The 25,172-nt window shown below is 54.9% G+C and overlaps 1 pseudogene; it reads left to right on the top strand.

Annotated features, from left to right (window-relative positions):
* Nucleotides 1-18,034, top strand: part of LOC136791244 (uncharacterized) — a 50,129-nt pseudogene extending 32,095 nt beyond the window's left edge.
* The last annotated feature ends 7,138 nt before the right edge of the window (nt 18,035-25,172 follow it).

Below are 25,172 nucleotides of genomic sequence, written 5' to 3' on the forward strand. Positions count from 1 at the left end.
TGGTGCCAAAGCACTCTCTGGACTCCCGACACCGCATCCCCAGTGGTGCCAGTGCACTCTCTGGACTCACTGCAGTGCATCCCCAGTGGTGCCAGTGCACTCTCTGGACTCACTGCAGGGCATCCCCAGTGGAGACAGTGCACTCTCTGGACTCACTTCACTGCATCCCCAGTGGTGCCAGTGCAATCTCTGCACTCACTGCACTGCATCACCAGTGGTGCAAGTGCACTCTCTGGACTCACTGCACTGCATCACCTGTGGTGACAGTGCACTCTCTGGACTCACTGCACTGCATCCCCAGTGCTGCCAGTGCACTCTCTGGACTCACTGCACTGCATCCCCAGTGGTGCCAGTGCACTCTCTGGACTCACTGTACTGCATCCCCAGCGGTGCCAGTGCACTCTCTGGACTCACTGCACTGCATCCCCAGTGGTGCCAGTGCACTCTCTGGACTCACTGCACTGCATCCCCAGTGCTGCCAGTGCACTCTCTTGACTCACTGCAGTGCATCCCCAGTGGTGCCAGTGCACTCTCTGGACTCACTGAAGTGCATTCTCAGTTGTGCCAGTGCACTCTCTGGACTCACTGCACTGCATCCCCAGTGGTGCCAGTGCACTCTCTGGACTCACTGCACTGCATCCCCAGTGGTGCCAGTGCACTCTCTGGACTCACTGCAGTGCATCCCCAGTGGTGCCAGTGCACTCTCTGGACTCACTGCACTGCATCCCCAGTGGTGCCAAAGCACTCTCTGGACTCCCGGCACCGCAACCCCAGTGGTGCCAGTGCAGTCTCTGGACTCACTGCACTGCATCCCCAGTGGTGCCAGTGCACTCTCTGGACTCACTGCTGTGCATCCCCAGTGGTGCCAGTGCACTCACTGGACTCACTTCACTGCATCCCCAGTGGTGCCAGTGCACTCTCTGGACTCACTGCAGTGCATCCACAGTGGTGCCAGTGCACTCTCTTGACTCACTGCTCTGCATCCCCAGTGGTGCCAGAGCACTCTCTGGACTCACTGCACTGCATCCCCAGTGGTGCCAGTGCACTCTCTGGACTCACTGCACTGCATCCCCAGTGGAGCCAGTGCACTCTCTGGACTCACTGCAGTGCATCCCCAGTGGTGCCATTGCACTCTCTGGACTCACTGCACTGCATCCCCAGTGGTGCCAGTGCACTCTCTGGACTCACTGCACTGCATCCCCAGTGCTGCCAGTGCACTCTCTGGAGTCACTGCAGTGCATCCCCAGTGGTGCCAGTGCACTCTCTGGACTCACTGCAGTGCATCCCCAGTGGTGCTAGTGCACTGTGTGGACTCACTGTACTGCATCCCCAGTGGTGCCAGTGCACTCTCTGGACTCACTGCAGTGCATCCCCAGTGGTGCCAGTGCACTCTCTTGACTTACAGCTCTGCATCCGCAGTGGTGCCAGAGCACTCTCTGGACTCACTGCACTGCATCCCCAGTGGTGCCAGTGCACTCTCTGGACTCACTGCACTGCATCCCCAGTGCTGCCAGTGCACTCTGTGGAGTCACTGCACTGCATCCCCTGTGGTGCAAGTGCACTCTCTGTACTCACTGCAGTGCATCACCAGTGGTGCCAGTGCACTCTCTGGACTCACTGCAGTGCATCCCCAGTGGTGCCAGTGCACTCTCTGGACTCACTGCAGTGCATCCCCAGTGGTGCTAGTGCACTGTGTGGACTCACTGTACTGCATCCCCAGTGGTGCCAGTGCACTCTCTGGACTCACTGTACTGCATCCCCAGTGGTGCCAGTGCACTCTGTGGACTCACTGCTGTGCATCCCCAGTGGTGCCAGTGCACTCTCTGGACTCACTGCAGTGCATCCCCAGTGGTGCCAGTGCACTCTGTGGACTCACTACAGTGCATCCCCAGTGGTGCCAGTGCACTCTCTGGACTCACTGCAGTGCATCCCCAGTGGTGCCAATGCACTCTCTGGTCTCACTGCAGTGCATCCCCAGTGGTGCCAATGCACTCTCTGGACTCACTGCACTTCATCCCCGGTGGTGCCAGTGCACTCTCTGGAGTAACTGCACTGCATCCCCAGTGGTGCCAATGCACTCTCTGGACTCACTGCAGTGCATCCCCAGTGGTGCCAGTGCACTCTCTGGACTCACTGCAGTGCATCCCCAGTGGTGCCAATGCACTCTCTGGACTCACTGCAGTGCATCCCCAGTGGTGCCAGTGCACTCTCTGGACTCACTGCACTGCATCCCCAGTGGTGCCAGTGCACTCTCTGGACTCACTGCACTGCATCCCCAGTGGAGCCAATGCACTCTCTGGACTCACTGCAGTGCATCGCCAGTGGTGCCAGTGCACTCTCTGGACTCACTGCAGTGCATCCACAGTGGTGCCAGTGCACTCTCTGGACTCACTGCAGGGCATCCCCAGTGGTGCCAGTGCACTCTCTGGACTCATTGCACTGCATCCCCAGTGGTGCCAGTGCACTCTCTGGACTCACTGCACTGCATCCCCAGTGGTGCCAGTGCAATCTCTGTACTCACTGCACTGCATCCCCAGTGGTGCCAGTGCATTCTCTGGACTCACCGCACTGCACACTGAGTGGTGCCAGTGCACTCTCTGGACTCACTGCACCGCATCCCCAGTGGTGCCAGTGCACTCTCTGGACTCCCGGCGCTGCATCTCCAGTGGTGGCAGTGCACTCTCTGGACTCACTGCAGTGCATCCCCAGTGTTGCCTGTGCACTCTCTGGAGTAACTGCAGTGCATCCCCAGTGGTGCCAAAGCACTCTCTGGACTCCCGACACCGCATCCCCAGTGGTGCCAGTGCACTCTCTGGGCTCACTGCAGTGAATCCCCAGTGGTACCAGTGCACTCTCTGGAGTCACTGCAGTGCATCCCCAGTGGTGCCAATGCACTCTCTGGACCTCAGGCACCGAATCCGCAGTGGTGCCAGTGCACTCTCTGGACTCGCGGCACTGCATCCGAACTGGTGCCAGTGCACTCTCTCGAGTCACTGCACTACATCCCCAGTGGTGCCAGTGCACTCACTGGACTCACTGTACTGCATCATCAGTGGAGCCAGTGCACTCTCTGGACTCACTGCACTGCATCCCCAGTGGTGCCAGTGCACTCTCTGGACTCACTGCACTGCATCCCCAGTGGTGCCAGTGCACTCACTGGACTCCCTGTACTGCATCACCAGTGGTGCCAGTGCACTCTCTGGACTCACTGCACTGCATCCCCAGTGCTGCCAGTGCATTCACTGGACTCACTGTACTGCATCTCCAGTGGTGCCAGTGCACTCTCTGGACTCACTGCACTGCATCACCAGTGGTGCCAGTGAAGTCTCTGGACTCACTGCACTGCATCCCCAGTGGTGCTAGTGCACTCTCTGGACTCACTGCAGTGCATCCGCAGTGGTGCCAGTGCACTCACTGGACTCACTGCAGTGCATCCCCAGTGGTGCCAGTGCACTCTCTGGACTCACTGCAGGGCATCCCCAGTGGTGCCAGTGCACTCTCTGCACGCACTGCCTTGCATCCCCAGTGGTGCCAGTGCTATCCCTGGACTCACTGTAGTGCATCCCCAGTGGTGCCAGTGCACTCTCTGGACTCACTGCACTGCATCCCCAGTGGTGCCAGTGCACTCTCTGGACTCACTGCAGTGCATCCCCAGTAGTGCCAGTGAAGTCTCTGGACTCACTGCACTGCATCCCCAGTGGTGCTAGTGCACTCTCTGGACTCACTGCAGTGCATCCGCAGTGGTGCCAGTGCACTCACTGGACTCACTGCAGTGCATCCCCAGTGGTGCCAGTGCACTCTCTGGACTCACTGCAGGGCATCCCCAGTGGTGCCAGTGCACTCTCTGCACGCACTGCCTTGCATCCCCAGTGGTGCCAGTGCTATCCCTGGACTCACTGTAGTGCATCCCCAGTGGTGCCAGTGCACTCTCTGGACTCACTGCACTGCATCCCCAGTGGTGCCAGTGCACTCTCTGGACTCACTGCAGTGCATCCCCATTAGTGCCAGTGCACTCTCTGCACTCACTTCACTGCATCCCCAGTGGTGCCAGTGCACTCTCTGGACTCACTGCACTGCATCCCCAGTGGTGCCAGTGCACTCTCTGGACTCACTGCACTGCATCCCCAGTGGTGCCAGTGCACTCTCTGGACTCACTGCACTGCATCCCCAGTGGTGCCAGTGCACTCTCTGGACTCACTGCACTGCATTCCCAGTGGTGACAGTGAAGTCTTTGGACTCACTGCACTCCATCCCCACTGGTGCCTTTGCACTCCCTGGACTTACTGCACTGCTCCAGCCGCGGCAGCCGCTCCAGCCGCGGTAGCCCTCCAGCCGTGGCAGCCGCTCCACTCGGTAGCGCCTGGAGCGGCTGCCGCGGCTGGAGCGGCTGGAGCGGCTGCCGCGGCTGGAGAGGCTGCCGCGGTTGGAGCGGCTGCCGCGGCTGGAGCGGCTGGAGCGGCTGCCGCGGCTGGAGCGGCTGGAGCGGCTGCCGCGGCTGGAGCGGCTGGAGCGGCTGCCGCGGCTGGAGAGGCTGGCGCGGCTGGAGGGGCTACCGCGGCTGGAGCGGTTAACGCGGCTGGAGCGGATGCCGAGGCTGGAGCGGATGCCGCGGCTGGTGCGGCTGGAGAGGCTGCCGCGGCTGGAGCAGTGCAGTGAGTCCAGAGAGTGCACTGGCACCTTGGGGATGCAGTGCAGTGAGTAAAGAGAGTGCACTGGCACCATTGGGGATGCAGCGCAGTGAGTCCAGAGAGTGCACTGGCACCACTGGGGATGCAGTGCAGTGAGTCCAGAGAGTGCACTGGCACCACTGGGGATGCAGTGCCGTGAGTCCAGAGAGTGCCCCGGCAACATTGGGAATGCACTACAGTGACTGCACAGAGTGCACTGACACCACTGCGGATGCAGTGCCGCGAGTCCAGAGAGTGCACTGGCACCACTGGGGATGCGGTGCACTGTGTCCAGAGAGTGCACTGGCACCAATCAGGGTGCAGTGCCGTGAGTCCAGAGAATGCACTGGCACCACTGAGGAAACGGTGCCGGGAGTCCAGAGAGAGCACTGACACCACTGGGGATGCGGTGCCTGGAGTCCAGAGAGTGCTTTGGCACCACTGGGGATGCACTGCAGTTACTCCAGAGAGTGCACTGACACCAGTGGGAATGCGGTGCAGTGAGTCCAGAGAGTGCACTGGCACCACTGAGAATGCATTTCAGTGTGTCCAGAGAGTGCACTGGCACCACAGGGGATGCACTGCAGTGAGTCCAGAGAGTGCACTGGCACCACTGGGGATGCGGTGCACAGTGTCCAGAGAGTGCACTGGCACCAATCAGGGTGCAGTGCCGTGAGTCCAGAGAATGCACTGGCACCACTGAGGAAACGGTGCCGGGAGTCCAGAGAGAGCACTGACACCACTGGGGATGCGGTGCCTGGAGTCCAGAGAGTGCTTTGGCACCACTGGGGATGCACTGCAGTTACTCCAGAGAGTGCACTGACACCAGTGGGAATGCGGTGCAGTGAGTCCAGAGAGTGCACTGGCACCAATGGGGATGCAGTGCGGTGAGTCCAGAGAGTGCACTGGCACCACTGGGGATGCAGTACAGTGAGTCCAGAGAGTGCACTGACACCACTGGGGATGCACTGCAGTGAGTCCAGAGAGTACACTGGCACCACTAGGGATGCAGTGCAGTGAGTCCAGAGAGTGCACAGCACCACTGTGGATGCAGTGCAGTGAGTCCAGAGAGTGCACTGGCACCACTGGGGATGCAGTACAATGAGTCCAGTGATGCACTGGCACCACTGGGGATGCAGTGCTGTGACTCCAGAGAGCGCACTGGCACCACTGGGGATGCAGTGCAGTCAGTCCAGTGAGTGCACTGGCACCACTGGGGGTGCAGTACAGTGAGTCCAGAGAGTGCACTGGCACCACTGGGGATGCACTGCAGTGAGTCCAGAGAGTGCACTGGCACCACTGGGGATGCCCTGCAGTGAGTCCAGAGAGTGCACTGGCACCACTGGGGATGCAGTTCATTGAGTCCAGAGAGTGCACTGGCACCACTGGGGATGCACTGCAGTGAGTCCAGAGAGTGCACTGGCACCACTGGGGCTTCAGTGCAGTGAGTCCAGAGAGTGCACTGGCACCACTGGGGATGCATTGCAGTGAGTCCAGAGAGTGCACTGTCACCACTGGGGATGCACTTCAGTGAGTCCAGAGAGTGCACTGGCACCACTGGAGATGCAGTACAGTGAGTCCAGAGAGTGCACTGGCACCACTGGGCATGCAGTGCAGTAAGTCCAGAGAGTGCACTGGCACCAATGGGGATGCAGTGCAGTGAGTCCAGAGAGTGCACTGGTACCACTGGGGATGCAGTGCAGTGAGTCCAGAGAGTGCACTGGCACCACTGGGGATGCACTGCAGTGAGTCCAGAGAGTGCACTGGCACCACTGCGGATGCAGTGAAGTGAGTCCAGAGAGTGCACTGGCATCATAGGAGATGCAGTGCAGTGAATCCAGAGAGTGCACTGGCAACATTAGGGATGCATTGCATTGAGTCCAGAGAGTGCACTGGCACCACTGGGGATGCAGTGCAGTGAGTCCAGAGAGTGCACTGGCACCACTGGGGATGCACTGCAGTGAGTCCAGAGAGTGCACTGGCACCACTTGGGATGCAGTGCAGTGAGTCCACAGAGTGCACTGGCACCACTGCGGATGCACTGCAGTGAGTCCAGAGAGTGCACTGGCATCACAGGGGATGCAGTGCAGTGAGTGCAGAGAGTGCACTGGCACCACTGGGGATGCACTGCAGTGAGTCCAGAGAGTGCACTGGCACCACTGGGGATGCACTGCAGTGAGTCCAGAGAGTGCACTGGCATCATAGGAGATGCAGTGCAGTGAATCCAGAGAGTGCACTGGCAACATTAGGGATGCACTGCAGTGAGTCCAGAGAGTGCACTGGAACCACTGGGGATGCACTGCCGTGAGTCCAGAGAGTGCACTGGCACCACTGGCGATGCAGTGCAGTGAGTCCAGAGAGTGCACTGGCACCACTGGGGATGCAGTGCAGTGAGTCCAGAGAGTGCACTGGCATCATAGGAGATGCAGTGCAGTGAATCCAGAGAGTGCACTGGCAACATTACGGATGCATTGCATTGAGTCCAGAGAGTGCACTGGCACCACTGGGGATGCACTGCAGTGAGTCCAGAGAGTGCACTGGCACCACTGGGGATGCACTGCAGTGAGTCCAGAGAGTGCACTGGCACCACTGGAGATGCACTGCAGTGAGTCCAGAGAGTGCACTGGCACCACTGGGGATGCACTGCAGTGAGTTCAGAGAGTGCACTGGCACCACTGGGGATGCAGTGCAGTGAGTCTAGAGAGTGCACTGGCATCATAGGAGATGCAGTGCAGTGAATCCAGAGAGTGCACTGGCAACATTAGGGATGCATTGCATTGAGTCCAGAGAGTGCACGGGCACCACTGGGGATGCAGTGCAGTGAGTCCAGAGAGTGCACTGGCACCACTGGGGATGCATTGCAGTTAGTCCAGAGAGTGCACTGGCACCACTGGAGATGCACTGCAGTGAGTCCAGAGAGTGCACTGGCACCACTGGGGATGCACTGCAGTGAGTTCAGAGAGTGCACTGGCACCACTGGGGATGCAGTGCAGTGAGTCTAGAGAGTGCACTGGCATCATAGGAGATGCAGTGCAGTGAATCCAGACAGTGCACTGGCAACATTAGGGATGCATTGCATTGAGTCCAGAGAGTGCACGGGCACCACTGGGGATGCACTGCAGTGAGTCCAGAGAGTGCACTGGCACCACTGGGGATGCATTGCAGTTAGTCCAGAGAGTGCACAGGCACCACTTGGGATGCACTGCAGTGAGTCCAGAGAGTGCACTGGCACCACTGCGGATGCACTGCAGTGAGTCCAGAGAGTGCACTGGCACCACTGGGGATGCAGTGAAGTGAGTCCAGAGAGTGCACTGGCATCATAGGAGATGCAGTGCAGTGAATCCAGAGAGTGCACTGGCAACATTAGGGATGCATTGCATTGAGTCCAGAGAGTGCACTGGCACCACTGGGGATGCACTGCAGTGAGTCCAGAGAGTGCACTGGCACCACTGGGGATGCAGTGCAGTGACTCCAGAGAGTGCACTGGCACCACTGGGGATGCAGTGCAGTGAGTCCAGAGAGTGCACTGGCACCACTGGGGATGCACTTCAGTGAGTCCAGAGAGTGCACTGACACCACTGGGGATACAGTGCAGTGAGTCCAGAGAGTGCACTGGCACCACTGCGGATGCACTGCAGTGAGTCCAGAGAGTGCACTGGCATCACAGGGGATGCAGTGCAGTGAGTCCAGAGAGTGCACTGGCACCACTGGGGATGCACTGCAGTGAGTCCAGAGAGTGCACTGGCACCACTGGGGATGCACTGCAGTGCCTCCAGAGAGTGCACTGGCACCACTGGGGATGCACTGCAGTGAGTCCAGAGAGTGCACTGGCACCACTGGAGATGCAGTGCATTGAGTCCACAGAGTGCACTGTCACCACTCTGGATGCAGAGCAGTAACTCCAGAGAGTGCACTGGCACCACTGGGGATGCAGTGCAGTGAGTCCAGAGAGTGCACTGGCAGCACTGGGGATGCACTGTAGTGAGTCCAGAGAGTGCAATGAATGCAGTGCAATGAATGAGAGTGCGTCTGAATGCAAGTCAGACGCTTTAATTAAGGTAAAGCCTCCCTAGACAGATGGGCTTCGATCCCACAAAACTCTAGTTAACAGCTAAATGCCTAAACCAATTGGCTTCTGCCTACAAAGACCCTGACGCACCCTAGTGCGCATCGATGAGCTTGCAACTCAACATGAATTTCACTACAGAGCCGATAAGAGGAGGAATTAAACCTCTGTAAAAAGGACTACAGCTTAACGCTTCAACACTCAGCCATCTTACCCGTCACCTTCATCAACCGATGACTATTTTCCACTAACCATAAGGATATTGGCACCCTGTACCTCATCTTCGGGGCATGAGCAGGAATAGTCGGCACCGCACTCAGCCTATTAATCCGCGCAGAACTAGGACAACCAGGAACTCTCCTAGGCGACGACCAAATTTACAATGTAATCGTTACCGCTCACGCCTTTGTAATAATCTTCTTTATAGTCATACCCATCATGATCGGAGGATTCGGCAACTGATTAGTCCCCCTCATAATCGGTGCCCCCGACATAGCATTCCCGCGAATAAACAACATAAGCTTTTGACTCCTCCCCCCATCATTCCTCCTCCTACTAGCCTCATCCACTGTAGAAGCTGGCGCCGGCACAGGCTGAACTGTCTACCCTCCCCTAGCAGGTAACCTTGCCCACGCCGGAGCTTCAGTAGACCTGGCTATCTTCTCACTCCACTTAGCCGGTATCTCCTCCATCCTTGGGGCCATCAACTTTATCACCACAGCCATCAACATAAAACCCCCCGCACTCTCACAATACCAAACCCCACTATTTGTCTGATCCGTACTAATTACCGCCATCCTACTCCTTCTATCACTCCCCGTACTCGCCGCCGGTATTACAATATTACTAACTGATCGAAACCTAAACACCACATTCTTCGACCCCGCTGGAGGAGGAGACCCAATCCTGTACCAACACCTATTCTGATTCTTCGGACACCCAGAAGTCTATATTCTGATCCTACCGGGGTTCGGAATCATCTCACACGTAGTCACGTACTACTCAGGCAAAAAGGAGCCCTTCGGCTACATGGGAATAGTCTGAGCCATACTATCCATCGGCTTCCTAGGATTCATCGTCTGAGCTCACCACATGTTTACAGTAGGAATAGACGTTGATACCCGAGCCTACTTTACATCAGCCACTATAATCATTGCCATCCCTACCGGAATCAAAGTATTTAGCTGACTAGCCACCCTGCACGGAGGAACAATCAAATGAGACCCCCCAATGCTATGAGCTCTAGGATTTATCTTCCTATTTACCATCGGAGGATTAACAGGAATCGTTCTTGCAAACTCTTCCCTAGACATCGCCCTGCACGACACGTACTACGTAGTTGCCCACTTCCACTACGTCCTATCCATAGGCGCCGTCTTTGCCATTCTAGCAGGATTTACTCACTGATTCCCACTACTCACTGGGTTTACCCTACACCAAACATGAGCAAAAGCCCACTTCGGGGTAATATTTACAGGAGTAAACCTAACGTTCTTCCCCCAGCACTTCCTAGGCCTAGCAGGAATACCCCGACGATACTCGGACTATCCCGACGCCTACACACTATGAAACACCATTTCCTCCATCGGCTCCCTAATCTCAATAGTAGCCGTAATCATACTAATATTCATCATCTGAGAAGCCTTTTCGGCCAAACGAAAAGTCCTACAACCAGAACTAACTACCACAAACGTTGAATGAATCCACGGCTGCCCTCCCCCATACCATACTTTCGAGGAACCGGCCTTCGTCCAAGTACAAGAAAGGAAGGAATCGAACCCTCACATGCTGGTTTCAAGCCAACTGCATTAACCGCTCATGCTTCTTTCTTATGAGACGTTAGTAAACCAATTACATAGCCTTGTCAAGACTAAATCACAGGTAAAAATCCTGTACATCTCATGTGGCCAACCACTCCCAACTAGGATTCCAAGACGCCTCATCACCCATCATAGAAGAACTCGTTGAATTCCACGACCACGCCCTAATCGTTGCCCTAGCTATCTGCAGCCTAGTTCTCTACCTTTTAGCCCACATACTAACAGAAAAACTCTCGTCCAATGCTGTAGACGCCCAAGAAGTAGAGCTGATCTGGACAATCCTACCTGCTATCGTCCTGGTACTCCTCGCCCTCCCATCCCTACAAATCCTCTACATAATGGACGAAATCGATGAACCAGACCTCACCCTAAAAGCCATCGGCCACCAATGATACTGAAGCTACGAATACACAGACTTCAAAGACCTATCCTTCGACTCCTACATAGTGCCCACCCCAGACTTACCCAACGGCCACTTCCGACTGCTAGAAGTTGACCACCGCGTAGTTATCCCAATAGAATCCCCCATCCGCGTAATCGTTACTGCAGGAGACGTACTCCACTCCTGAGCAGTCCCAACGCTCGGAGTTAAAACAGACGCAATCCCAGGCCGACTAAACCAAACTTCATTCATTACCACCCGGCCTGGGATTTTTTACGGACAATGCTCAGAAATTTGCGGGGCTAATCACAGCTACATACCCATTGTAGTAGAATCAACCCCACTCCCACATTTCGAGGCCTGATCGTCCCTTCTATCATCATCCTAATCATTAAGAAGCTATGCAACAGCACTAGCCTTTTAAGCTAGCCAAAGAGGGACTTCCCCCTCCTTAATGATATGCCACAGCTTAACCCCGCACCATGATTTTCAATCATAATTATAACCTGATTAACCCTAGCACTCCTCATCCAACCAAAACTACTAGCCTTCACCACAACCAACCCCCCATCAAATAAGACCTCCCTCACTACCAAACCCACACCATGATCCTGACCATGAACCTAAGCTTCTTTGACCAATTTTCCAGCCCCAATCTATTCGGCATCCCCTTAATCCTACTATCCCTACTCTTCCCAGCCCTACTATTCCCGTCCCCAAACAACCGATGAATCAACAACCGCCTTTCTACTATCCAAACATGACTCCTTCACCTAATCACAAAACAACTAATAGTCCCACTCAACAAAAATGGCCACAAATGAGCCATAATATTTACATCCCTAATAATCATACTTCTTACAATCAACCTTCTAGGCCTCCTTCCATATACATTCACCCCAACCACCCAACTATCTATGAACATAGCCCTAGCCTTCCCACTATGGCTCGCCACACTACTAACAGGCCTACGAAACCAACCATCAGCCTCTTTAGCCCACCTATTACCCGAAGGTACCCCTACACCCCTAATCCCCGCACTAATCCTGATCGAAACAACCAGCCTACTAATCCGCCCCCTAGCCCTCGGAGTCCGCCTTACAGCCAACCTTACAGCAGGACACTTACTCATCCAACTCATCTCTACAGCCTCCATTGCATTAATACCCACCCTTCCTGCAGTATCCATCCTAACAATAATCATCCTACTACTCCTAACCATCCTAGAAGTAGCAGTAGCCATAATCCAGGCCTACGTCTTCGTGCTCCTTCTAAGCCTATACTTACAAGAAAACATCTAATGGCACACCAAGCACACTCATACCACATAGTTGACCCAAGCCCTTGACCAATCTTCGGGGCAGCCGCCGCCCTACTCACAACCTCAGGATTAATCATGTGATTCCACTACAACTCATCCGTACTACTAACCCTAGGCCTCATCTCAATACTCCTAGTAATACTCCAATGATGACGAGACATTGTACGAGAAAGCACCTTCCAAGGCCATCACACTCCCACAGTCCAAAAAGGCCTACGATACGGCATAATCCTTTTCATCACATCCGAAGCATTCTTCTTCTTAGGGTTCTTCTGAGCGTTCTTCCACTCGAGCCTGGCCCCAACCCCAGAACTAGGAGGCCAATGACCCCCAACAGGAATTAAACCACTCAACCCGATAGAAGTCCCCCTACTAAACACAGCCATCCTACTAGCCTCAGGCGTTACCGTAACGTGAGCCCATCACAGAAGGAAACCGAAAACACGCCATCCACGCCCTAACCCTAACGATCCTCCTGGGATTCTACTTCACAGCCCTACAAGCAATAGAATACCACGAAGCCCCATTCTCAATCGCCGATAGCGTCTACGGATCTACCTTCTTCGTTGCCACTGGATTCCACGGACTCCACGTAATCATCGGATCCTCCTTCCTGACCGTCTGCCTCTTCCGACTGATCAAGTTCCACTTTACATCAGACCACCACTTCGGATTCGAGGCAGCAGCCTGATACTGACACTTCGTAGACGTCATCTGACTATTCCTCTACATAACCATCTACTGATGAGGATCTTGCTCTTCTAGTATATTAATTACAATTGACTTCCAATCTCTAGAATCTGGTATAAACCCAGAGGAGAGCAATGAACGCACTCATGTTCATATTCGCCCTATCATCAATCCTAAGCGCCGCCCTAACCGCATTAAACTTCTGACTCGCCCAAATAAACCCCGACTCAGAGAAACTCTCACCGTACGAATGTGGATTCGACCCACTTGGATCTGCTCGATTACCATTCTCAGTCCGATTCTTCCTCAGTAGCCATCCTGTTCGTCCTATTCGACCTAGAAATCGCCCTCCTACTCCCCCTGCCATGAGCCGTCCAACTCCAATCCCCCCTAATGACCCTCACCTGAACTGTAGTGATCCTCCTTCTCCTAACACTCGGACTGGCCTACGAGTGAATTCAAGGGGGCCTAGAATGAGCAGAATAACAGAAAGTTAGTCTAACCAAAAAGATAGCTGGTTTCGACCCAGCAGATTACAGCCAACCCTGTAACTTTCTTATGTCGCCCCTACATTTAAGCTTCTACTCAGCCTTCATTTTCAGCGGACTAGGACTAGCCTTCCACCGAACCCACCTAGTATCCGCCCTACTATGCCTTGAAAGCATAATATTATCGATATTCGTAGGCCTATCAATATGATCCATCGAAAACCAAGTCTCCTCATTCACCATGGTACCAATTCTCATGCTAACCTTCTCAGCGTGTGAGGCAGGCACAGGCCTGGCCATCCTAGTAGCCTCCACCCGCACACATGGCTCCGACCATCTACACAACCTAAACCTCCTGCAATGCTAAAAATCATCCTACCCACAATCATACTTCTTCCAACAGCCCTGCTGTCTCCACCAAAATTTCTATGGACTAACACCACCTTATACAGCCTCCTAATCGCTGCCCTAAGCCTACAGTGATTAATCCCAACCTACTACCCCTACAAATTTTTATCCAACTGAACAGGAATTGACCAAATCTCATCCCCCCTCCTAGTACTATCCTGCTGACTACTCCCACTCATAATCATAGCAAGCCAAAACCACCTGCAACAAGAACCCCTACAACGCAAACGAATCTTTATCTCAACCTTAGTCGCAGTCCAGCCATTCATCCTACTAGCCTTTTCCACCACAGAACTAGCACTATTTTACATCTCATTTGAAGCAACCCTCATTCCCACCCTAATCTTAATCACCCGATGGGGGAACCAACCAGAACGCCTAAGCGCTGGCATCTACCTGCTATTCTACACGCTAGTAAGCTCTCTACCCCTGCTAATCACAATCATACACCTATACGTGAAAATTGGCACCCTGCACCTGCCAACCCTACAACTAACCCACCCAACCCTATCCACCTCATGGACAGGAATACTATCAGGTCTAGCACTGCTCATAGCATTCATAGTAAAAGCCCCACTATACGGCCTACACCTCTGACTGCCAAAAGCCCACGTAGAAGCACCCATCGCAGGCTCAATACTCCTCGCCGCCCTACTACTAAAGCTAGGAGGATACGGAATTATACGAGTCACTCTATTTATGGGCCCACTGTCCAACCTCCTGCACTACCCCTTCCTAACCCTGGCCCTATGAGGCGCCCTAATGACTAGCTCAATCTGCCTACGACAGACAGACCTAAAATCACTAATCGCTTATTCATCCGTTAGCCACATAGGCCTAGTTATCGCCGCAGGAATAATCCAAACCCACTGATCATTCTCAGGGGCAATGATCCTAATAATTTCCCATGGACTAACTTCCTCCATACTATTCTGCCTAGCCAACACAAACTATGAACGTACGCACAGCCGAATTCTACTACTCACACGAGGCCTACAACCTCTCCTACCACTCATAGCTACCTGATGATTGCTGGCCAATCTAACAAACATAGCCTTACCCCCAACAACAAACCTCATAGCAGAGCTAACCATTATAATCACCTTATTCAACTGATCTGCCTTCACGATCATCCTAACAGGAATCGCAACCCTACTAACCGCCTCCTACACCTTATTCATACTACTAATGACCCAACGAGGCTCAATCCCCTCCCACATCACATCTATGCAAAACTCAACCACGCGAGAACACCTGCTCATAACACTCCACATTATCCCAATATTCCTCCTAATCCTCAAACCCGAACTGATCTCCGGAATCCCCTCATGCAAGTATAGTTTAAACCAAACATTAGACTGTGATTCTAAGAATAGAAGTTCAAACCTTCTTACCTGCCGAGGGGAGGGTTTAACCAACAAGAGCTGCTAACTCTTACATCTGAGCCTAAAACCTCAGCCCCCTTACTTTTAAAGGATAACAGCAATCCACTGGTCTTAGGAACCACCCATCTTGGTGCAAATCCAAGTAAAAGTAGTGAACCCCACACTACTAATCAACTCCCTCACACTACTCACGCTGACAATCCTCCTAACCCCAATCATCCTGCCATTTCTATTTAAAAACTTTAAAAACACCCCACAAGCCACCACCCGCGCTGTTAAAACCGCATTCCTAATTAGCCTAGCCCCTACAACCGCATTCATCTACTCGGGAGTAGAATCTGTCACCTGCCACTGGGAGTGAAAATTCATTATAAACTTTAAAATCCCCCTGAGCCTAAAAATAGACCAATACTCAATAACATTTCTTCCAATCGCCCTATTTGTAACATAATCAATCCTACAATTCGCCATATGATACATGGCCTCAGAGCCATACGTAACAAAATTTTTCACCTACCTACTGACATTCCTAGTCGCCATACTCCTCCTAACAACCGCAAACAACATATTCCTCCTATTCGTAGGCTGGGAAGGAGTAGGAATCATGTCCTTCCTTCTCATCGGCTGATGACAAGGCCGAGCAGATGCCAACACCGCCGCCCTACGAGCCGTAATCTACAACCGAATCGGAGACGTCGGACTGATCCTGAGCATAGCATGACTAGCTTCAACATTCAACACCTGAGAGATCCAACAAGCCGTACACCCCCACCAAACCCCAATCCTCCCCCTCATAGGATTAATCCTCGCAGCCGCAGGAAAATCCGCCCAATTTGGACTCCACCCATGACTGCCCGCAGCAATAGAAGGCCCCACCCCAGTATCAGCCCTACTGCACTCCAGTACCATAGTAGTAGCCGGAATCTTCCTGCTCATCCGCATGCACCCCCTGCTAGCCACCAACCAGACAGCCCTAACTGCCTGCCTATGCCTAGGTGCTCTATCAACCCTATTCGCTGCCACATGCGCCCTAACCCAAAATGACATCAAAAAAATCATTGCTTTCTCAACATCCAGCCAACTAGGACTAATAATAGTCACTATCGGACTAAACCTCCCACAACTAGCCTTCCTACACATCTCAACCCATGCCTTCTTTAAAGCCATACTATTCCTATGCTCAGGGTCTATCATCCACAACCTAAACGGAGAACAAGATATCCGAAAGATAGGAGGCCTACAGAAAATACTCCCAGTCACTACTTCCTGCCTAACCATCGGAAACCTGGCGCTGATAGGAACCCCATTCCTAGCCGGATTCTACTCAAAAGACCTCATCATCGAAAGCTTAAACACATCATACCTAAATACTTGAGCCCTACTCCTAACCCTTATAGCCACAGCATTCACCGCAACCTACAGCATCCGCATAACCATCCTAGTCCAAGCTGGACAAACCCGAATCCCCCCAATAGTATCAATAAACGAAAACAACCCACTAATCACCGCCCCCCTAACCCGACTCGCCCTAGGCAGCATTACAGCAGGAATAATCATTACCTCTTTCATCACACCAACCAAAACCCCCCCAATAACCATACCCCTTATCACCAAAACCGCTGCCATCCTCATAACAATCCTAGGAATCATCCTAGCCCTAGAACTATCGAACATAACACACACCCTCACTCACCCCAAACCAAACCCCCTCATAAACTTCTCCTCTGCATTAGGGTACTTCAACCCCCTAGTACACCGATTCTTCTCCAAAAACCTACTAGAAAAGGGACAAAACATTGCCCTACACTTGATCGACCTCTCCTGACTCAAAAAAATAGGGCCAGAGGGCCTTGCTGAACTACAAGTAGCCGCAAGCAAAGCCGCAACCTCAATACACACAGGGCTAATTAAGGCCTACCTAGGATCCTTCGCCCTCTCCATCCTGGTAATAATCCTAATAACACACAGACTCACTAATGGCCCCTAACATCCGCAAATCCCATCCCCTACTAAAAATAATCAACAACTCCCTAATCGACCTACCCGCCCCCTCCAACATCTCTGCCTGATGAAACTTCGGCTCCCTTCTAGCCATCTGCTTAGCCACACAAATCCTAACAGGCCTGCTACTAGCCATACACTACACCGCAGACACTTCACTCGCCTTCTCCTCAGTAGCTCACACATGCCGAGACGTCCAGTACGGATGGCTCATCCGCAACCTCCACGCCAACAGTGCTTCGCTCTTCTTTATCTGCATCTACTTACACATCGGACGAGGCCTCTACTACGGCTCCTACCTATACAAAGAAACCTGAAACACAGGAGTAATCCTCCTACTCACCCTAATAGCAACTGCCTTCGTAGGGTATGTCCTACCATGAGGACAAATGTCAATCTGAGGGGCCACCATAATCACCAACCTATTCTCAGCCATCCCGTACATTGGGCAAACTCTAGTAGAATGAGCCTGAGGAGGATTCTCAGTAGACAATCCAACCTTAACCCGATTCTTCGCCATCCACTTCCTACTGCCCTTCCTAATTGCAGGAATCACCCTAGTCCACCTAACCTTCCTACACGAATCAGGCTCAAATAACCCACTAGGAATCGTATCAGACTGCGACAAAATCCCATTCCACCCATACTTCTCCATTAAAGACAGCTTAGGGCTGTGATTACCCTAATAATCACCCCTCTAATAGCACTAGCCCTATTTTCACCGAACCTCCTGGTTCTTGGAACCCTAGTTGGGAGTGGTTGGCCACATGAGATGTACAGGATTTTTACCTGTGATTTAGTCTTGACAAGGCTATGTAATTGGTTTACTAACGTCTCATAAGAAAGAAGCATGAGCGGTTAATGCAGTTGGCTTGAAACCCATCCCCAGTGGTGCCAGTGCACTCTCTGAACTCACTGAAGTGCATCCCCAGTGGTGCGAGTGCACTCTCTGCACTCACTGCACTGCATCCCCAGTGGTGCCAGTGCGCTCTCTGGAGTCACAGCACTGCATCCCCAGTGGTGCCAGTGCACTCTCTGGACTCACTGCACTGCATCCCCAGTGGTGCCAGTGCAATCTCTGGACTCACTGCAGAGCATCCCCAGTGGTGCCAGTGCACTCTCTGGACTCACTGCAGGGCATCCCAGTGGTGCCAGTGCTCTCCCTGGACTCACTGCACTGCATCCCCAGTGGTGCCAGTGCACTCTCTGGACTCACTGCAGTGCATCCCCAGTGGTGCCAGTGCACTCTCTGGACTCACTGCACTGCAGCCCCAGTGGTGCCAGTGCACTCTCTGGACTCACTGCACTGCATCCCCAGTGGTGCCAGTGCACTCTCTGGACTCACTGCACTGCATCCCCAGTGGTGCCAGTGCACTCTCTGGACTCACTGCACTGCATCCCCAGTGGTGCCAGTGCACTCTCTGGACTCACTGCACTGCATCCCCAGTGGTGCCAGTGCACTCTCTGGACTCACTGCACTGCATCCCCAGTGGTGCCAGTGCACTCTCTGCACTCACTGCACTGCATCCCCAGTGGTGCCAGTGCGCTCTCTGGAGTCACAGCACTGCATCCCCAGTGGTGCCAGTGCAATCTCTGGACTCACTGCACTGCATCCCCAGTGGTGCCAGTGCACTCTCTGGACTCACTGAAGTGCATCCCCATTGGTGCCATTGCACTCTCTGCACTCACTGCACTGCATCCCCAGTGGTGCCAGTGCACTCACTGGACTCACTGCACTGCATCCCCAGTGGTGCCAGTGCGCTCTCCGGAGTCACAGCACTGCATCCCCAGTGGTGCCAGTGCACTCACTGGACACACTGTACTGCATCACAGGTGGTGCCAGTGCACTCTCTGCACTCACTGCACAGCATCCCCAGTGGTGCCAGTGCATTCACTGGACTCACTGGATTGCATCCCCAGTGGTGCCAGTGCACTCTCTGGACTCACTGCACTGCATCCCCAGTGGTGCCAGTGCACTCTCTGGACTCACTGCACTGCATCCCCAGTGGTGTCAGTGCACTCTCTGTACTCACTGAAGTGCATCCCCAGTGGTGCCAGTGCACTCTCTGGACTCACTGTACTGCATCCCCAGTGGTGCCAGTGCACTCTCTGGACTCACTGCACTGCATCCCCAGTGGTGCCAGTGCACTCTCTGGACTCACTGCACTGCATCCCCAGTGGTGCCAGTGCACTCTCTGGACTCACTGTACTGCATCCCCAGTGGTGCCAGTGCACTCTCTGCACTCACTGCACTGCATTCCCAGTGGTGCCAATGAAGCCTCTGGACTCACTGCACTGCATCCCCAGTGGTGCCAGTGCAATCTCTGGACTCAATGCACTGCATCCCCAGTGGTGCCAGTGCACTCTCTGGACTCACTGTACTGCATCCCCAGTGGTGCCAGTGCACTCTGTGGACTCACTGTACTGCATCCCCAGTGGTGCCAGCGCAATCTCTGGACACACTGCAGTGCATCCCCAGTGGTGCCAGTGCACTCTCTGGACTCACTGCACTGCATCACCAGTGGTGCCAGTGCACTCTCTGGACTCACTGCACTGCATCCCCAGTGGTGCCAGTGCACTCTCTGGACTCACTGCACTGCATCCCCAGTGGTACCAGTGCACTCTCTGGACTCACTGCACTGCATCCCCAGTAGTGCCAGTGCACTCTCTGGACTCACTGCAGTGCATCCCCAGTGGTGCCAGTGCACTCTCTGGACTCACTGCACTGCATCCCCAGTGGTGCCAGTGCACTCTCTGGACTCACTGCAGTGCATCCCCAGTGGTGCCAGTGCACTCTCTGGACTCACTGCACTGCATCACCAGTGGTGCCAGTGTACTCTCTGGAGTCACTGCACTGCATCCCCAGTGGTGCCAGTGCACTCTCTCGAGTCACTGCACTGCATCCCCAGTGGTGCCAGTGCACTCACTGGACTCACTGTACTGCATCATCGGTGGTGCCAGTGCACTCTCTGGACTCACTGCACTGCAGGACCAGTGGTGCCAGTGCACTCTCTGGACTCACTGTACTGCATCACCAGTGGTGCCAGTGCACTCTCTGGACTCACTGCACTGCATCCCCAGTGGTTCCAGTGCATTCACTGGACTCACTGTACTGCATCTCCAGTGGTGACAGTGCACTCTCTGGACTCACTGCAGTGCATCCCCAGTGGTGCCAGTGAGCTCTCTGGACTCACTGCACTGCACCCCCAGTGGTGCCAGTGTACTAACAGGATTCACTGCACTGCATCCCCAGTGGTGCTAGTGCACTTTCTGGACTCACTGCAGTGCATCCCCGGTGGTGCCAGTGCACTCTCTGGACTCACTGAAGTGCATTCTCAGTGGTGCCAGTGCACTCTCTGGGCTCACTGCAGTGCATCCCCAGTGGTGCCAGTACACTCACTGGACTCACTGCACTGCATCCCCAGTGGTGCCAGTGCACTCTCTGGACTCACTGCACTGCATCCCCAGTGGTGCCAGTGCACTCTCTGGACTCACTGTAGTGCATCCCCAGTGGTGCCAGTGCACTCTCTGGACTCACTGCAGTGCATCCCCAGTGCTGCCAGTGCACTCTCTGCACTCACTTCACTGCATCCCCAGTGGTGCCAGTGCACTCTCTGGACTCACTGCAGTGCATCCCCAGTGGTGCCAGTGCACTCTCTGGACTCACTGCAGGGCATCCCCATTGGTGCCAGTGCACTCTCTGGAGTCACTGAAGTGCATCCCCAGTGGTGCCAGTGCACTCTCTGGACTCACTGCACTGCATCCCCAGTGGTGCCAGTGCACTCTCTGGACTCACTGTACTGCATCCCCACTGGTGCCAGTGCACGCTCTGGACTCACTCTACTGCATCCCCAGTGGTGACAGTGCACTCTCTGGACTCACTGCAGTGCATCACCAGTGGTGCCAGTGCACTCTCTGGACTCACTGTACTGCATCCCCAGTGGTGCCAGTGCACTCTCTGGACTCACTGCACTGCATCCCCAGTGGTGCCAGTGCACTCTCTGGACTCACTGCACTGCATCCCCAGTGGTGCCAGTGCACTCTCTGGACTCACTGCACTGCATCCCCAGTGCTGCCAGTGCACTCTCTGGACTCACTATACTGCACCCCCAGGGTGCCAGTGCACTCACTGGACTGACTGCACTGCATCCCCAGTGGTGCCAGTGCGCTCTCTGGAGTAACAGCACTGCATCCCCAGTGGTGCCAGTGCACTCACTGGACTCACTGGACACATCCCCAGTGGTGCCAGTGCACTCTCTGGACTCACTGCACTGCATCCCCAGTGGTGTCAGTGCACTCTCTGGACTCACTGAAGTGCATCCCCAGTTGTGCCAGTGTACTCTCTGGACTCAATGCACTGCATCCCCAGTGGTGCCAGTGCACTCTCTGGACTCACTGCACTGCATCGCCAGTGGTGCCAGTGCAATCTCTGGACTCACTGTAGTGCATCCGCAGTGGTGCCAGTGCACTCTCTGGACTCACTGCAGCGCATCCCCAGTGGTGCCAGTGCACTCTCTGGACTCACTGCAGTGCATCCCCAGCGGTGCCAGTGCACTCTCTGGACTCACTGCACTGCATCCCCAGTGGTGCCAGTGCAATCTCTGGACTCACTGCACTGCATCACAGGTGGTGCCAGTGCACTCTCTGGACTCACTGCACTGCATCCCCAGTGGTGCCAGTGCACTCTCTGCACTCACTGCACTGCATTCCCAGTGGTGCCAGTGAAGTCTCTGGACTCACTGCAGTGCATCCCCAGTGGAGCCGGTGCAATCTCTGGACTCACTGCAGTGCATCCCCACTGGTGCCAGTGCACTCTCTGGACTCACTGCACTGCATCCCCAGTGGTGCCAGTGCACTCTCTGGACTCACTGTACTGCATCCCCGGTGGTGCCAGTGCACTCTGTGGACTCACTGTACTGCATCCCCGGTGGTGCCAGTGCACTCTCTGGACTCACTGCACTGCATCCCCAGTGGTGCCAGTGCACTCTCTGGACTCACTGCACTGCATCCCCAGTGGTGCCAGTGCACTCTCTGGACTCACTGCACTGCATCCCCAGTGGTGCCAGTGCACTCTCTGGACACACTGCAGTGCATCCCCAGTGGTGCCAGTGCACTCTCTGGACTCACTGTACTGCATCCCCAGTGGTGCCAGTGCACTCACTGGATTCACTGCACTGCATCCCCAGTGGTGCCAGTGCACTCTCTGGACTCACTGCACTGCATCCCCAGTGGTGCCAGTGCACTCTGTGGACTCACTGTACTGCATCCCCAGTGGTGACAGTGCACTCTCTGGACTCACTGCAGTGCATCCCCAGTGGTGACAGTGCACTCTCTGGACTCACTGCAGTGCATCCCCAGTGGTGCCAGTGCACTCTCTGGAGTCACTGCACTGCATCCCCAGTGGTGCCAGTGCAGTCTGTGGAGTAACTGCAGTGCATCCCCAGTGGTGCCAAAGCACTCTCTGGACTCCCGGCACCGCATCCCCAGTGGTGCCAGTGCACTCTCTGGACTCACTGCACTGCATCCCCAAAGGTGCCAGTACACTCACTGGACTGACTGCACTGCATCCCCAGTGGTGCCAGTACACTCACTGGACTGACTGCACTGCATCCCCAGTGGTGCCAGTGCACTCTCTGGAGTAACTGCAGTGCATCCCCAGTGGTGCCAGTAAACTCACTGGACTGACTGCACTGCATCCCCAGTGGTGCCAGTGCACTCTCTGGACTCACTGCACTGCATCCACATTGGTCCCAGTGCATTCTCTGGACTCACCGCACTGCACCCTGAGTGGTGCCAGTGCACTCTCTGGACTCACTGCACCGCATCCCCAGTGGTGCCAGTGCACTCTCTGGACTCACTGCACTGCATCCCCAGTGGTGCCAGTGCACTCTCTGGACTCACTGCAGTGCATCCCCAGTGGTGCCAGTGCACTCACTGGACTCACTGCACTGCATCCCCAGTGGTGCCAGTGCACTCACTGGACTCAATAAACTGCATACCCAGTGGTGCCAGTGCACTCTCTGGACTCACTGCACTGCATCCCCAGTGCTGCCAGTGCATTCACTGGACTCACTGTACTGCATCTCCAGTGGTGCCAGTGCACTCTCTGGGCTCACTGCAGTGCATCCCCAGTGGTGCCGGTGCACTCTCTGCACTCACTGCACTGCATCCTCAGTGGTGCCAGTGCACTCACTGGATTCACTGCAGTGCATCCCCAGTGGTGCTAGTGCACTCTCTGGACTCACTGCACTGCATCCCCAGTGGTGCCGGTGCACTCTCTGGACTCACTGAAGTGCATTCTCAGTGGTGCCAGTGCACTCTCTGGACTCACTGCAGTGCATCCCCAGTGGTGCCAGTACACTCTCTGGACTCAATGCACTGCATCCCCAGTGGTGCCAGTGCACTCTCTGGACTCACTGCACTGCATCCCCAGTGGTGCCAGTGCACTCTCTGGACTCACTGAAGTGAATTCTCAGTGGTGCCAGTGCACTCTCTGGACTCACTGCAGTGCATCCCCAGTGGTGCCAGTGCACTCTCTGGACTCACTGAACTGCATCCCCAGTGGTGCCAGTGCACTCTCTGGACTCACTGCAGTGCATCCCCAGTGCTGCCAGTGCACTCTCTGGACTCACTGCACTGCATCCCCAGAGGTGCCAGTGCACTCACTGGACTCACTGCAGTGCATCCCCACTGGTGCCAGTGCATTCTCTGGACTCACTGCACTGCATCCCCAGTGGTGCCAGTGCACTCTCTGGACTCACTGCACCACATCCCCAGTGGTGCCAGTGCACTCTCTGGACTCACTGCAGTGCATCCCCAGTGGTGCCAGTGCACTCTCTGGACTCACTGCACTGCATCCCCAGTGGTGCCAGTGCACTCTCTGGACTCACTGCACTGCATCCCCAGTGGTGCCAGTGCACTCTCTGGACTCACTGCAGTGCATCCCCAGTGGTGCCAGTGCACTCTCTGGACTCACTGAAGTGCATTCTCAGTGGTGCCATTGCACTCTCTGGACTCACTGCAGTGCATCCCCAGTGGTGCCAGTACACTCACTGGACTCACTGCACTGCATCCCCTGTGGTGCCAGTGCACTCACTGGACTCACTAAACTGCATCACCAGTGATGCCAGTGCACTCTCTGGACTCACTGCACTGCATCCCCAGTGCTGCCAGTGCATTCACTGGACTCACTGTACTGCATCCCCAGTGGTGCCAGTGCACTCTCTGGGCTCACTGCAGTGCATCCCCAGTGGTGCCAGTGCACTCTCTGGACTCACTGCACTGCATCCCCAGTGGTGCCAGTGCACTCACTGGATTCACTGCACTGCATCCCCAGTGGTTCTAGTGCACTCTCTGGACTCACTGCAGTGCATCCCCAGTGGTGCCAGTGCACTCTCTGGACTCACTGAAGTGCATTCTCAGTGGTGCCAGTGCACTCTCTGGACTCACTGCAGTGCATCCCCAGTGGTGACAGTGCACTCTCTGGACTCACTGCACTGCATCCCCAGTGCTGCCAGTGCACTCTCTGGACTCACTGCACTGCATCCCCAGTGGTTCCACTGAACTCTCTGGACTCACTGCACTGCTTCCCCAGTGGTGCCAGTGCACTCTCTGGACTCACTGCACTGCATCCCCAGTGGTGCCAGTGCACTCACTGGACTGAATGCACTGCATCCCCAGTGGTGCCAGTGCACTCTGTGGACTCACTGCACTGCATCCACATTGGTCCCAGTGCATTCTCTGGACTCACCGCACTGCACCCTGAGTGGTGCCAGTGCACTCTCTGGACTCACTGCACCGCATCCCCAGTGGTGCCAGTGCACTCTGTGGACTCACTGTACTGCACCACCAGTGGTGCCAGTGCAGTCTCAGGAGTAACTGCAGTGCATCCCCAGTGGTGCCAAAGCACTCTCTGGACTCCCGGCACCACATCCCCAGTGGTGC

The sequence above is a fragment of the Anser cygnoides genome, chromosome 1 (assembly GCF_040182565.1).
Source record: "Anser cygnoides isolate HZ-2024a breed goose chromosome 1, Taihu_goose_T2T_genome, whole genome shotgun sequence".
Lineage (NCBI taxonomy): Eukaryota > Metazoa > Chordata > Aves > Anseriformes > Anatidae > Anser > Anser cygnoides.